Here is a 14,529-nt window from a genome sequence, read left to right as displayed (position 1 = left end):
TCTGTCGCCCAGGCTGGAGTGCAGTGGTGCTATCATAGCTCACTGTAACTTTGAACTCCTGGGCTCAAGAGATCTCCTGCTTCAGCCTCCCGAGTAGCTGGAACTACAGATGTGTACCATCATACCCCTGCTAATTTTTTTATTTTTTGTAGAGACAGGGTCTCACTGTGTTGCCCAGGATGGTCTCAAACTCCTTGTATCAAATGACTCTTCTGCCTCAGCCTCCTGGATAGCTGAGATTACAGGAGCATGCCACCACACTCAACACCTTTTTTATTTAAAGTCTATTTTGTTGGATATTAGTATAGCTGTCCCTGCTCTCTTGGTTACTATTTGCATGAACATCTTTTTGTTTGTTTGTTTGTAGACAGAGTCTCGCTCTGTCATTGAGGCTGCAGCACAGTGGTGTAATTACAGCTCACTGCAGCCTCAACCTCCTGAGTTCAAGTGTTCCTCTTGCCTCAGCCTCCCGAGTAGCTGGGACTAAAAGCTCATGCCACCATGTCTGGCTAATTTTTAAATTTTATTTTGTAGAGATGAAGTCTTACTGTGTTGCTCAGGCTGGTCTTGAATTCCTGGGCTTAAGCAATCCTCCCACCTCAGCCTCCCTGAGTGCTAGGATCAGAAATGTGAGCCACTTTGTCCCGTTGGAATATCTTTTTCCATTCTTTCACTTTCAGTGTATTTGTGTCTGTGGATCTAGAGTCTCTGGTAGACAAGCATATAGTTGGATCATGTTTTTTTAATCCATTCTGTCAATCTCCATCTTTTGGTTGGAGAGTTTAATCCATTTCCATTTAAAGTAGGTACCGATGAGGGACTTACTTGTGTAATTTGCTATATTTTCTACATGGCTTATAGCTTTTTCGTCCCTTGCTTTCTGCATTGTTGTCTTTTTTTGTTAGTTTTTTTGTAGTGAACTATTTAAATTTCTTTCTCATTTCCTTTTGTGTATATTTGCTAGCTATTTTCTTTGTGGTTACCATGAAGATTCCATTTGATATCCTAAAGTTTAACACTCTAACTTAAATGTATACCAGCTTGACTAACATACAAAGATTCCATTCCTGTAAAGCTCTATCCCCACCCCTTTCTGTTACCAATGTCACAAAATTATATCTTTATACATTGTGTGCCCCAAAACATAAGCTAATAATTCTTTTACGTGCATTGTCTCTTAAATTATATAGGAAACAAAACATGGAATTACAAGCCAAAGTTATAATAATACTAGTTTTTGAGTAATAATTTAAAAAACATATTAGTCTCTTAAGTCATGCAGATAATAAAAAGTGGAGTTACAAACTATTGTTACAATAATACTAGTTTTATAATTGCTAATGTATTCACTTTTATTGAGATCCTTAGTTCTTTATATAGCTTAGAGTTATTGCTTAGTGTCCTTTCATTTCACCTTGCACGGCTTCTGTGAGCATTTCTTGCAGGGCAGTTCTAGTGGTAAAAAAAAACTCCTCAGCTTTTGTGTTTACTTGGGAATTTCTTAATTTATCTCTCACTTTTGAAGGATAGCTTTGGCAGATATGGGATTCTTGGTTGATATGGTTTGCTCTGTGTCCCCATCCAGATCTCATTTTAAATTGTAATACCCATGTGTTGAGGGAGGGATCTGTATTCCCCACGTATCAAGGGAGGAAGGTGATTTGTTCATGGGTGCATTTTCCCCATGCTGTTCTCCTGAAAGTGAGTGAGTTATCATGTGATCTGATGGTTTTGTAAGTGTTTGGAAGTTTCTCCTTCACTCTTTCTCTCCCACTGCCTTGTAAAGAAGGTGGCTGCATCCCCTTCCACCATGATTGTAAGTCTCCTGAGGCCTCCCCAGCTATGTGGAACTGTGAGTCAGTTAATCCTCTTTCCTTTATAAATTACACAGGCTCAAGGAAGTTCTTTATAGCAGTGTGAAAATGGACTTATACATTGGTTAAGAGTCTGTTTCTTTCAGCACTTTGAATATATCAGCCTGTTGCAATCTGGCCTCCTATGTTTCTGATGAGAAATCTGCTGACAGTTTTATTGAGGATCCCTTGTATGTGACAAGTTGCTTCTTGTTGCTTTTAAGATTCTCCCTTTGTCCTTCAAAAGTTTTATTATAATGTGCCTTTGTATGGGTCTTTCTCAGTTCATTTTATTTGGAGTTTGTTGAGCTTCTTCAATGTTTATATTCTGGAGCTGAAAAAGTACAATAAATGATAATTGTACTTTTCACTTAATATCTTTCACCAAATTTCAAAAGTTTTCAGTCATTATTTCTTTGACTATCCTCTCTGCTCCTTTCTCTCCCCCTTTTCCTTCTATAATTCCCACAGTGCATATATTAGTTCTCTTGATGGTGTTCCACATGTTTCTTAGGCTCTGTTCACTTTTCTTCAATCTTTTTTCTGTTTGTTCTTCAGTGTCTTAGTTATTTTTGTGCTGCTGTCACATAACACAAGAAACTGGGTAGCTTATAAAGAAAAGAATTTATTTCTCACATTCCTGGAGGCTAGGAAGTCCAATATGAAGGTTCTAGCATCTGGCAAGGGTCTTCTTGCCTTAGCTTCCCATGGTGGAAGGTGAGAGGGTGAGAGAAAGAAGGAAAAGGGGGCTGGACTTCCTCTCTTATAATGAATCCGCTCCCAAGATAATGGCATTAATCACTCACTCTGTCTTCATGGTATGGTCACCTCTCATTAGGCCCTACCTCCCAACACTGTTGCAATGGGGATTAAGTCTTGAATACATCCTTTTAATGGGACACATTCAAACCATAGCACTTACTCTCAATAATTTCTATTGTCCTGTCTTAAAGTTTACTGCCTGCTCAAGTTTGCCTTTGAAGCCCTCTAGTGAATTTTTCATTTCACTTATTGTACTTTTTCAGCTCTAGAATTTCACTTCTGTTTTTTATCGAGACACGGTCTTGCTCTGTCGCCCAGGCTTGAACGCTGTGGCACTATCATAGCTCACTGTAACCTTGAGCTCCTGGGCTCAAGCAATGCTCCTGCCTCAGCCTCCTAAAGTGCTGCAATTACAGGTGTGAGCTAACTGCACCCAGCCCAGAATTTCTTTTCTTTCTTTTTTTTTTTTTTTTTTTTTGGTATATAAACTATTTATTAACAGACAAGGCCTACAGACGTATTTCTTTTTGGACATACCCACAGTGTGGCCACGGTGGCCAGTGGTCTTGGTGTGCTGAATTTGGACATGAAGGCCCCAGGAGTGGTGCAGCCGTCTATGGGCCCGAATCTTCTTCAGTCGCTGCAGGTCTTCATGGAGCTTGTTGTCCAGACCATTGGCTAGGACCTGGCTATATTTTCCATCCTTTACGTCCTTCTGTGTGTTCAAGAGCCAGTCTGGGATCTTGTACTGGCGTGGATTCTGCATAATGGTGATCACACGTTCCACCTCATCCTCAGTGAGTTCTCCCTCCCTCTTGGTGCAGTCAATGTCTGCTTTCCTCAACACCACATGAACATATCTTTGGCCCACACCCTTAATGGCAGTGATGGGAAAGGCTGTTTTCTACCACCCATCGATGTTGGTGTTGAGTACTCGCAAAATATGCTGGAGCTTTTCAGGGATCACTAGAGACATGGCGGCAGCACAAGAGGCGGTGCGTAGGCCTCCTGTCCAGAATTTCTTATTGGTTTCTTTTTAGGTTTTCTATGTCCTTTTTGACATTTCAATTTTGTTCATATATATTTTCTTGACTTTCACCACATCTTCCTTTAGTCCCTGGAGCATCTTTAAAATGGTTGTTTCTTTGTCTGGTAGATCTGCCATCAGGTCTTTTTCAAGGACAGTTTCAGTTGATATATACTTTTCCTCTGAATGGGCTGCTTTTTTCCATTTTTGTGTGTGTGCGCCTTCTGATTTTTTTTTTTTTTTGATGTTGTTGAAAAATAGACATTTGAATCTAATAATGTGGTAACTCTGGAAATAGGATTCTCCCCATTCTCAGGGTTTGCTGTTTTTGTTTATTTAAAAAAAAAATGTTGTAGGCTGTCTTTGTGCCAAGGATCAGCCTGGGGTATATATTTGAGGTCTTCTTAGGTCTTCTCTGACTCTTTGCCTTTCCATGGGCATGCATGGTCAACCATCTAATTTTCCCCATGTATGTAGTTGCCTTTGAATGCTGTAGTCTCAAATGTCTGGCTCTCAAAAGGGAGAAAGAGAAAAATGAGGCTGGGGGGAAGGGCACTGGCCCTTTAAATCCTCTGGATGTCACCTCTGTTGGTGTATGTGGGGTGGCTTGCAATAATGAAGGGAGGTGCAGCAACAATGGCTACTGCCTCTTGTCTGCACCCCTGTGATCAGAAGCAGCAGTCAGTGATCAGAACACAGATACCCAATATTTGGAGGACAGGGTGCTCTTTGCCCACCCTAGCTCCTGCAAGCTTCATATTTGCTTCTCTAGGAATGTGTTCACAGCTTCTACTATGCTAAGAGCTGAAATTAACTGCAATTTACCATCAAGCTTTCTCCTGGAAATTGTAAGCTTTTAAGAGACCCTGGAGTTCCAAAATAGTGATATTGAACAGATTGTGCCAGTACAATAGTTGTCTGTGTGGGAAGATAGATTCCTGGTGCTTCATAGTCCACCATCTTCCCGGAATTCTGTTTATAGCTTTTTAAATAACAGACTTATTGATATATAACTCATATACCATACAATTCAACCCTTTAAAGTGTACAATTCGGTGGTTTTTAGTATATTCAGAGTTGTGCAACCATCACCACAATCAATTTCAGAAAATGTTTATTACTCCAAAAAAGAAACCTTTACCCATTAGCCGTCACTTCCCATTTCCTGAACCCCCACCCCAACTCTATAGCCCTAGTCAACCACTAATCTATACCTCGTTTCTATAGATTTGCCTAGTCTAGACATTTTGTATAAATGAAATCATGCACTTTTTGTATCTGGCTTCTTTCATTTAGCATAATGTTTTAAAGGTCCTTATATGTTGCTGCATGTGTCATTTCTTTTTGTGGCTGAATATTACATTGTATGGATATACCATTTTGCGTATTTTGTTAATCCATTCAGCAGTTGGTGGACAGCAGGTTGTTTCTATTATTTGACTATTATTAATAATGCTGCTATGAACATTTGTGTACAGGTTTTTTAGTGAACATAATCCCATCCAAAACATTTTGGGTTTTCATTTATCTTGGATATATACTTAGGGGTGGGATTATTGGATTACATGGTAACTCTGAGTGTAAGTTTTTGAGGAACTGCAAGCTGTTTTCCAAAGCAGCTCACCTGCGTGAAGGTTCTAATTTCTTCACATCCTCATCAACACTTGTTGTTATCTGTCTTTTTGATTATAGCCATCCTAGAGTGTATGAAATGGTATCTCATTGTGGTTTTTATTTGCATTTCCCTAATGATAAGTGGTATTAAGCAATTTTTCATGTGCTTATTGGCCATTTGTATATCTTCTTTGGAGAAATATCTGTTCAGATTCTTTGCCCATTTTTAATTCGGTTATTTGTCTTTCCATTATTGAGTTGTAGTAGTTCTTTATACATCCTAAATATAATTTTTTTTACAGATATATGGTTTGTAAATATTTTCTACAATTTTGTGGACTGTCTTTCACTTTCTAAGTGATGTCCTTTGAAATGCAAACATTTTTCATTTTGATTAAGTCCAGTTCATTTTTTTCTTTTATTATTTTTGTCGTTTTGGTTTTGTATCTAAGAAACCATTGCCTAATCAAGTTTACGAAGATTTACTCTTGTGATTTCTTCTATGAGTTTTATAGTTTTTACTCTTAAATTTAGGTGTCTGATCCATTTTGAGTTAATTTTTGTATATTTTTGTGAGGTCAGCATCCAACTTCATTCTTTTTGTATGTGGATCTTCAGTTGTTGCAGCACAATTTGTTGAAAATACTGTTCTTTCTCCATTGAATTGTCTTGGCATCCTTGTTGAAAATTAGTTGAGCATATATGTAAGTGTTTATTTCTGGACTCTCTGTTCTTTTCCACTGGTCTGTATGTCTGTCCTTATGCCAGTACCACACTGTCTTTATTACTGTAGCTTTGTAGTAAGTTTTGAGTCTGGGAAGTGTGTTTTCTAACTTTGCTCTTCTTTTTCAAGATTTTTTTGGCTTACATTTCATATAAATTTTGGGGTCAGGTTGTAAATTAGCATAAGAAATAATACTTGATAGGGATTGTGTTGAATCTGTAGATCGATTTGGGAAGTATTGCTGTCTTAACAATATCAGGTCTTCCAATCCATGAACATGGGATGTCTTCTTTAATTTCTTTAAAAAATGTTTTGTAGATTTTTTTGGCATTCAAGTCTTACATTCCTTTTGTTAAATTTATTCTAAGTGTTCTTTTTTATGTTATTATAAGTGAAACTATTTTTTAAATTTCACTTTCAGATTGCTCATTACTAAGGTATAGAAATACAGCTCATTTTTGTTTATTAATCTTGTATCCTTTAACCCTGCTGAACTCATTTATTAGCTGTTATGTTGTTTTTGTGGATTCTTTAGGGCTTTAAAATATATAAGATCATGGCATTTGCAAATAAAGATAATTTTACATTTTCCTTTCCAATCTGGATGACTTTGTTGCTTTGTATTGCCTAATTGTGCTGGCTAGTATCTCCAGTAGAATGTTGATTAGAAATGACCAGAGTGGACATCCTTATTTTAGGGGGAAAGCTTTCAGTTTTTCACCATTAAGATGTTAGCAGTGGCATTTTCATTGATAGCCTTTATCAACTTGAAGAAGCTCTTGTCTGTTTTTAGTTTGTTGAGTGTTTTTATCATTATAGGGTGTTAGACACTGTCTAATTTTTTTATTGCATTGTTCATGTAATTTTTATGCTTTATTTTTTAAATATGGTGTTTTACACTGAATGATTTTCATATATTAAACCAATCTTGCATTCCTGAATTAAATCCCATTTGGTCATGGTCTATGATTTTTTAATACATTGCTAGGTTCCATGTGCTAATATTTTGTAGGGGGATTTTAATACCTATATTCATAATAGATATTGGTGGTATTCTTGTGATGCCTTTGGTTTTGGTGTCAATGTTACACTGGTGTCATAGGATGAGTTGTGAAGTGTTCCCTCCTTTTCTGCTTTTTGGAGGAGTTTGTGAAGAATTGGTGGTAGTTCTTTAAGTATTTGGTACAGTTCACCAAGGAAGCCATCTGAGCCTGGGCTTTTCTTTGTAGAAGTTGTTTGATTGCCAATTCAATCTCTAGTTACTCTGTTGTTTTAATAGATTTTAATAGCCTTTACTTGCTCTCCCTGTTCTTTTGTATGGTATGTTTTCATTGGAGCCCTTAGCCTCTTGATCATGGCAAACAACACTGATCCAAAAGTAGTTATCTTTAGTTATTTCCCAGTTTCAGGGGTGATGGCTTTGAGGAGTAGTCTCCATTCTGTTCTACAGCAATACTTTGAATAGGAGCCCATCTCATGTTATAGAGCAAACCCGATACATGTCATAGTGAAGGGAAGCAACACTTCCTATATTTGCAATTGATTGACAAAATCAGCCTGATGGATAAGTCCTATTTTTTCTGCCAGGAAACTGCCAGCCCCTGCCAAGTTTTAAGCAGGAGGAATGACTTAATTAAGCTTTTAAGCAAGAAAGATCTTTCTGGCACAGAGTGGAGAATAGATGAGAAGGAATTAAAGATTCTAGCGAAGGAGACTGGTTAAGGGGGTTAGTTGGCTTTGGGCCCTTTCGCTGTTCTGTGTTTCAGTGGGCTGAATTCTGCAGGCTGTTTCCCAGGTGCCCAAGTCAGTGGTTTCTGCCTGGGTTTGGTCAAGCAGAGGCATTGGGAGGAAATTGGAAGAGAGAGATAAGCCAGGGTATTTCTCTCTGCTTCAGGCAGCACCTTTGCCAGCAATGGTGTTTCTTCAGTTGTCCTAGCTCCTGTTGGATGAAACCTTTCTCTGTAGTTTTAGTGCCTGTTAGGGAGCTTCCTCTGGGTTTTGGCTCTCTACGGCCCCAGCTTCTGGGCTCTTAAGACTCTACCTCCTCCCCATGTTCTTTCCAGTCCTAGGGATGTTAGTGCTTCCTGCAATTTCAGAATTCGGGGGTACAAAACCATCCTGTTTGGCCTCTTATCTCTTTCATCTCCTATGCAGACAATTCCATACATTCAATTCCCTTTATTTGAAAGAACTATAGTGTTTTCATTATCCTAACTGGGTCCTGACAGATATCAGAGGTATTGCAAAAGCCCGGATTCCAAGTACAAAGGGCAGAAGCAAGGCAGGGGCAGGCAAGTCAGAATCCAGAGTCATTTGAAAGAGAAGCAGTAGGCCAGAGAGATAGGCTGTGTGTGTTGGGAGTTGGTATGGGAAGGTGGTTGAGGGAGGAATCCAGATGACAGTGAAATTTTTAGCTTAGCTCACTGGGCAGGTAATGATGTTGTCAAACCAAGTGAAGACTGCAGGAGTGTAATCGCCCATTGCATTCTTCCTGCCCACTGCACAGACAAAACCAACTCACTGAGACCCACGGCAGTCCAATCAAGAGTTTAATTGACATGAGGCTGGCTGTGCCACATGGGTGATGGAGTTATTAATCAAATCAATCTCTGAAAATTCGGAGGCTAGAGTTTTTCAGGGATAGTTTGGCAGGCAAGGGAATGGGTGCTGCTGATTTGTTGGGGATGCAATCATAGGGGTGTGGAAAATGGTCTTCATGTGCTGAGCCCGCTTCTGGGTGGGGCCACAAGGCATGGCCCTGTGGTGGATCTGGTGGGGCTGTTGGTTGTCAGAAATGCGAAAACCTGAAGAGATACCTCAAAAGGCCAGTCTTAGGTTCTACAGTAGTGATGTTATCTGCAGGAGTAATTGGGGAAGTTGCAAATCTTGTGACCTTTGGAACAATGGCTGGTAATCACTTATGCCTTAGCAGAATTCAGGCTTCTCTCATCCTCCTAACCTAGTGGTCTTTCATTAGCTTGACAGAGGCAGTTGAGTTTTGGGGAAGTGCTATTATCATTTAAACTATAAACTAAATATCTCCTAAAGTTAGCTTGACCTAAGCCCAGGAATACCATAGTTTGGGGGTTAATGGCAAGATAGGGGTTGGTTAGATCAGATTTCTTTAACTGTCATAATTTTCTCACTGTTACAATTTTTGCAAAGGCGATTTCAGGAGAAGGAGCCCATTTTCCTTGGAGGGTAGAGGGAAGATACTGGATTGGTTGAACATGGTGAAATCCCTTTGTCCACAAGAGGGTGCTATCCTGGGGAAACATTGGAATTCTTGGCTAGTGCTCAGCATAAAGGTTTCCAGACTATTGGCTTGTTGGTCAGGATTCAGGAATAGGTCTGCATATAGGTGCAGGACTTGGTTAAAACCCAGGAGTGGCTGAAGCTCATTTGGAGGGCATGGCTAGAAGCTGGGCCCTGCAAGGCCCCAGCAAGTAACAGGACAGCTCCACCTATAAGCAGAATACCCCCCAGGGCTCTGGGCTAGTGAAGGGGTGGAGGGATGCCGATGACACAGAGCTTTCCCCTGGGGTTTACAATGCCTGAAATACATGAGCATTTGGACATTTGTGCCGGATTTACATTCTCAGTTAAGGTGATGTTAAAATGTGGTGAAGAGTGTAAACAGCAGCCTGAGTGTCAGGACAAGCCAGTGTGAGGTTTAAATGTACCACGTTGAGATAATCAGGAGCTAATTATCTGGAAAAAAGAGTCATCCTCTCCCTTATTGCTTGAATCTCGAGTTCAAGTCCTCCTGCTAACCCTGGCAGGTCTAGGTATGGCATGCACTTCTGCAGACTGTGGAGGATATGTCTTAGTCTTGGCAGGCTGGCTGCATGTCCTGCTGTGTCCCACCCATCCTCTGCTGCAGGCTGCCTGCCTCCTTGCCCACCTGCCATCACCCCTGCCAGGCCAACCCCCCACCTCTGTTTATCTTCTCCATCCATCTGGGAGTCATCTCTTCCCTGTGCTGAGTCCGCCCTTGGTGACACCCGTTGTTGCATACAGACCTCTCCAGCCCCGTTTGTCCACACCAGTCTCTCCATCCTCTGATTCCACCTCTATTTATAGCTAGTACCATCTAATTTGGCATTCAGATTTTAATTATTTCACATCTGCCATTTGCCTCTCTCAAACCAGACTGTATAATTAATTAATTCATTAAATCAGCAAATATGTGAGTGCTTATTCTGGGTTGGGTGTTGAGGCTGTGTCATATCTAAGCTGCCTGCTTTATCTCCCTGCATTTGTGCCAGGGACAACAGTGCCTGCTGCACAGGGGTGCCTGTGACGGGGCCATTCTTTAACATTTTGCCCTGGCATCCGGGGGCACACTATTGAAGATAAACTCTAGCTGAATAACACACAAGGTGCCTAAGCAAAAGGGCAACCTTCTCAGTATATTCTGAGATCCACTCCATTTCAGGTGAAAATAGGTTTTGGTTTGGGTCTGATATAAAAACAAATACTCTTGTGTCTAATGCCTCTTCTGCCTACACTCACCGACGAGCTGGTTCATCTCAATTTGTCAACTTTCAAGCCGTTTGGCTCTCAAGGGACTGCCTCCCACTGCTCATTTCCTCTGACGGCAGGTGACTCTCTGGGCCTCCTTAATGCAGTTTTCGCCTCTGCAATGTGTGGTGGTGGCCGCTGTAGTTTTTATTCTTAGGGTTTGGGTGCTTACTTATAGGATCTCCTTGGGGCCTAGACTGCTACAAAGCTAGTGAGGTTGTAAGACATCACCTAGGCCAGACTCGTGTTTTATATTTTAAAACTCCTAGTACGGTGCTTGTTCCGTCACCACCCATCCCTTGGCTTCCATCGTTTCCAAACCATGTCTGGTGTTCATTTTCTTCTCCCAAATGTTCGTGATGCTTTGGGAATGCAAAAAGCATCCATATTTGGAAAGCTCAGAACTCTCTCGGGGGCGGGAGCAGAACACAGATTGTTCTGTGGAGAAGGAGAGAGTCATGTGCGGCTCAGAGCGTGGCTCTCCGGAGTGGGCCGGAGTGGGGCAGAAGAGCAGGAAGGAAGCTGGGGCCGGCCTGGCTGGGCCTTCCCTGAACCAGGCAGAGGCAGGCAGCTGCCCTGCAGGGCCCACCGCAGTCTCTCAAGACAGACAGAGGAACGGTTTGTTGAGTGCCTACTGTGTGCCAGGTTCTGGAATTGTAAAAATATAATACATTATTAATAATGACTACAGCATTAAAATAATTCCTTCTAGACACTGTTCTAAGCACTTGTCCCTTAGCTTCCTTTATCCTCACAACAACTCTAGGGCTAGAGACAGGAATAGAGCCCCCATTTGAGAGGGGGAGTGAGGGGTGCCTGCTTTCTGGACTGCGGCTGGCAGGTCGTTTCGGGAGGGGCTCCCAGGTGCAGATTCCGCCAAGTCCGGACTGAAGGAGGACACGTCGATCCTGGTGTGCTGGGAGGTGCCTTAGTTTGCGTTTAGCGGTCTGTGAACGAGTCTTGGGACCTCTAAAAGCTGACTCAGGGCCACATCAGCTAGGACTCGCTGCTAGCTGCCGCCCAAGGTCGTCCCGCAGCCCCTCGGCAGCCGCCGCCAGGGGTCGCGGGAGCCGCGTTGTAGCGCAGTCGCGCGCCACAGTCGCGCGCCACAGTCGCGCATGCGCAGAACTGCTCCGGGGTTCCTCGGACGGGTCGGCCTTGGGACCGTGCCCGCCCCGCCCCGCCCCGCCCACCTCCCCTCGCCTCGCGTTTCGCCCCGCCCCGCCCACTGCTCTCCCCGACCCCGCCCCGCCCCGCCCCACGCTCTTGCCCCGTCTCGCCCCGCCCCTCCTCGCTCTCTCGCCCCGCCCCGCCCCGCCCCGCCGTCCTGGAGCACCTGCCCTGCCTCCCGCGCAGGTGCCGCCGCAGGACTGCAGGACTGGTTCCTGCTGCGGCCACCGGGACAGTGGTCCCCCAAGGCCGGCTGACCATTTGAAGCCCCTGAACTTGGGTTGATTCCGCGATTCAACTCGAGTTCAGGGATGGAGAAGAAAGGCAAACTTGCCAACTCTCTTGATTAACCTCGCGTTAGTGAGCCTCCTTAGGGACTCACCAAGCCGAGCTCTCTGGGAGGCGTTCACACTCACAGGCCCTGGCTGTTCCCAGGCAGCAGCTGAGCCTTCACCGATGTGCCCCTTTATTGTTTTCTGAGACCATATCTATAGAGACTCTCTTAGAAGCTGACAGCATTTAATACGTTAAACATTCAATGCGTGGGTATTTACAAAGAGAAAGGATGTAAAGGTGTGTTTCCTGCTTTAGCAGGAATTGGAGTACGTCATATTTTTCGTGGACCGAAAATTCCTGGTCATAAGGACTATAAAAGCCCAAAGAGGATTTTCCTGGAGTGTTCCTTGAGAGATTCATGTCTTCAAGTGAGATCTAATCCCAGCCTTTTTGAATTGGATATTTGCTAATGACCATGATCTTCTAGGTGTCATCCTAGAGCCATAGGACAGACAAGTGACCACTGACATTGCCTTTTCCCCGGCAGAAAAAGTCTCCAGTCTATTGGGAGCTGTGTGGCAACTGCTGTGGACCTGCTGTGGTAGTAAGCTCATTGGATCAGGATTTGCCCATGTGACCTTGGGCAAATCATCTCTGAGCTTGAATCTCTTCATTTGCAAAGAGAGGACAGGAGAGAAGATAGAGCTCGATCTTTTTTCCTTGACAATCTGCTTTTCTTTTCTTTCTTTCTTTTTTTAGAGACAGGGTCCTGCCCTGTCACCCTGGCTGGAGTGCAGTAGTGCGATCATAGCTCCCTGCAGCCCCAAACTCCTGGGCTCAAATGATACTCCCACCTTGTCCTCCCAAAGTGCTGGGAATACAGATGTGAGCCACCGCGCCAGGACTGCTTTTCATTTTTGGAATCATTGAGATGACTTAGGGTGCAGTGAAACAAGTAGTTTTATAGAAAAGTCCATGAGTGGAGGGAACGACGTGGTTCAGGGGAGCTTTCTGGCGTGCTTTCTTTTGCCTATGTAGGAAACCCAGAGATGTGGGAGTAGGGGTTGTGAGGGGGCGCTGTGGGGCCATGCCTGGTGGAGATCCACCACGTTAAGCCTTCTGCTAACTGTTTATCTCTGACTCCATGATCTCTTCAGCCTCTTCCCATTCTGGATTCTGCTCATGGTGGGCGGCTAGATGGGTGTATTGCATGTGGCCGCTCATCTCAGGTTGCTGGTCAAAGCTTCCTGTTTATATTTAGACAGTGTAAGAAGAGTAAGAACCCTTTTATTGCCACTGACCCATATTCATATTTAATGTTGCTTGTGTTAGTCAGATTCTCATTGGTTCTCTTTTTGGAAGCAAGCAGGGACTTAGAGAGTCCAGAGGAAGCTCAGAGAGCTGGAGCTTTAGTTCAGGTTGGCTGAGGTGCTTGTTCTTAATTCTTCTGTGACACCATGTCTGTCTCAGTCACTGCATTTTTAACATGGTTTTGAAAACATCTTTCTCGGCCAGGAGCAGTGGCTCATGCCTGTAATCCCAGCACTTTGGGAGGCCGAGGCAGGCAGATCACCTGAGGTGAGGAGTTTGAGACCAGCCTGACTAACATGGTGAAACCCTGTTTCTACTAAAAAATACAAAAAATTAGTTGGGCGTGGTGGCACGCGCCTGTAATCCCAGCTACTTGGGAGGCTGAGGCAGGAGAATCACTTGAACCCAGAAGGCAGAGGTTGCAGTGAGCCGAGATCGCGCCGTTGCACTCCAGCCTAGGTGACAAGACCGAAACTCCGTCTCAAAAAAACAAAAAAACAAAAAAGAAGAAAATAAAATAAAACATCTTTCTCTTCTACTAGAGGTGAAATTTCTCAAGGACAAAGAGATTTCTTAAGGGCAGAGTCCTGTTCTGTGAAGCCCACCCCTAGCCCAGAGTGCTGCCCGCAGTTGGTGCCTAGTGAGAATTTGTGGAATGGAGCAAGCTCAGGACTCCTGTTCACTGGCTGCTCTCACTCCTTGCTATAGTTGGGGACCCCAGAGGCTACACTTACTCATCACTGGTGTGATGAGTCCCCTCTTCTTAGGAAGGAAACTAGAACCAAGACCAAAATTATAAGGCATCATGTGTTAGGAAGGTTGTGGGTCTGTGCCAAAATGTGAACTGTGTTTGATTTTGAACGGTGGGAATATGGGTGGTTGTTATTGTCTTCTTGATGCTTTTCTGCATTTTTCAGCTACCCCTCAAAACAAATTGAGGAGGATTATCATTGTCCCAGGAAAGGCATATATTGATAAGAGTACTTATCGAGTATTTACTGTATGCCAGGCACTGGGCCGAGCCTTCTAACAGTCAGTTGAAACAAGTGCTATTTTGCTCATTTGCTTGATGAGGAACAGAGGCTCTGTGATGTTAAGTAGCTTGCTGCAAATCACAGAGCTGGTAAATGGAGAAGCAAGGGTTTGAATCCAGGTCTGTCAGAAGCCAGACATTTTCTTGTTTTTTTTTTTTTAAGTGACAGGGTCTTGCTCTTTTGCCCAGGCTGGAGTGCAGTGGCATGATCATGGCTCACTGTAATCTTGAACTC

At 43.2% G+C, this 14,529-nt stretch overlaps 1 protein-coding gene and 1 pseudogene across 10 annotated transcripts in view; one reads left to right on the top strand and one right to left on the bottom strand.

Annotated features, from left to right (window-relative positions):
• The window catches only part of TTC7B (tetratricopeptide repeat domain 7B), a 292,264-nt gene that overhangs the window by 50,331 nt on the left and 227,404 nt on the right, over positions 1 to 14,529 (top strand). The gene's annotated exons all lie outside the window — the stretch shown is intronic.
• LOC134738168 (small ribosomal subunit protein uS13-like) lies at positions 2,989 to 3,625 on the bottom strand (annotated as a pseudogene).

This window comes from Pongo pygmaeus, chromosome 15 (genome assembly GCF_028885625.2).
Source record: "Pongo pygmaeus isolate AG05252 chromosome 15, NHGRI_mPonPyg2-v2.0_pri, whole genome shotgun sequence".
NCBI classification, from domain to species: Eukaryota; Metazoa; Chordata; class Mammalia; order Primates; family Hominidae; genus Pongo; species Pongo pygmaeus.
The sequence above is the reverse complement of the archived record's forward strand: the minus strand, read 5'-3'. Positions and strand labels throughout refer to the sequence as shown.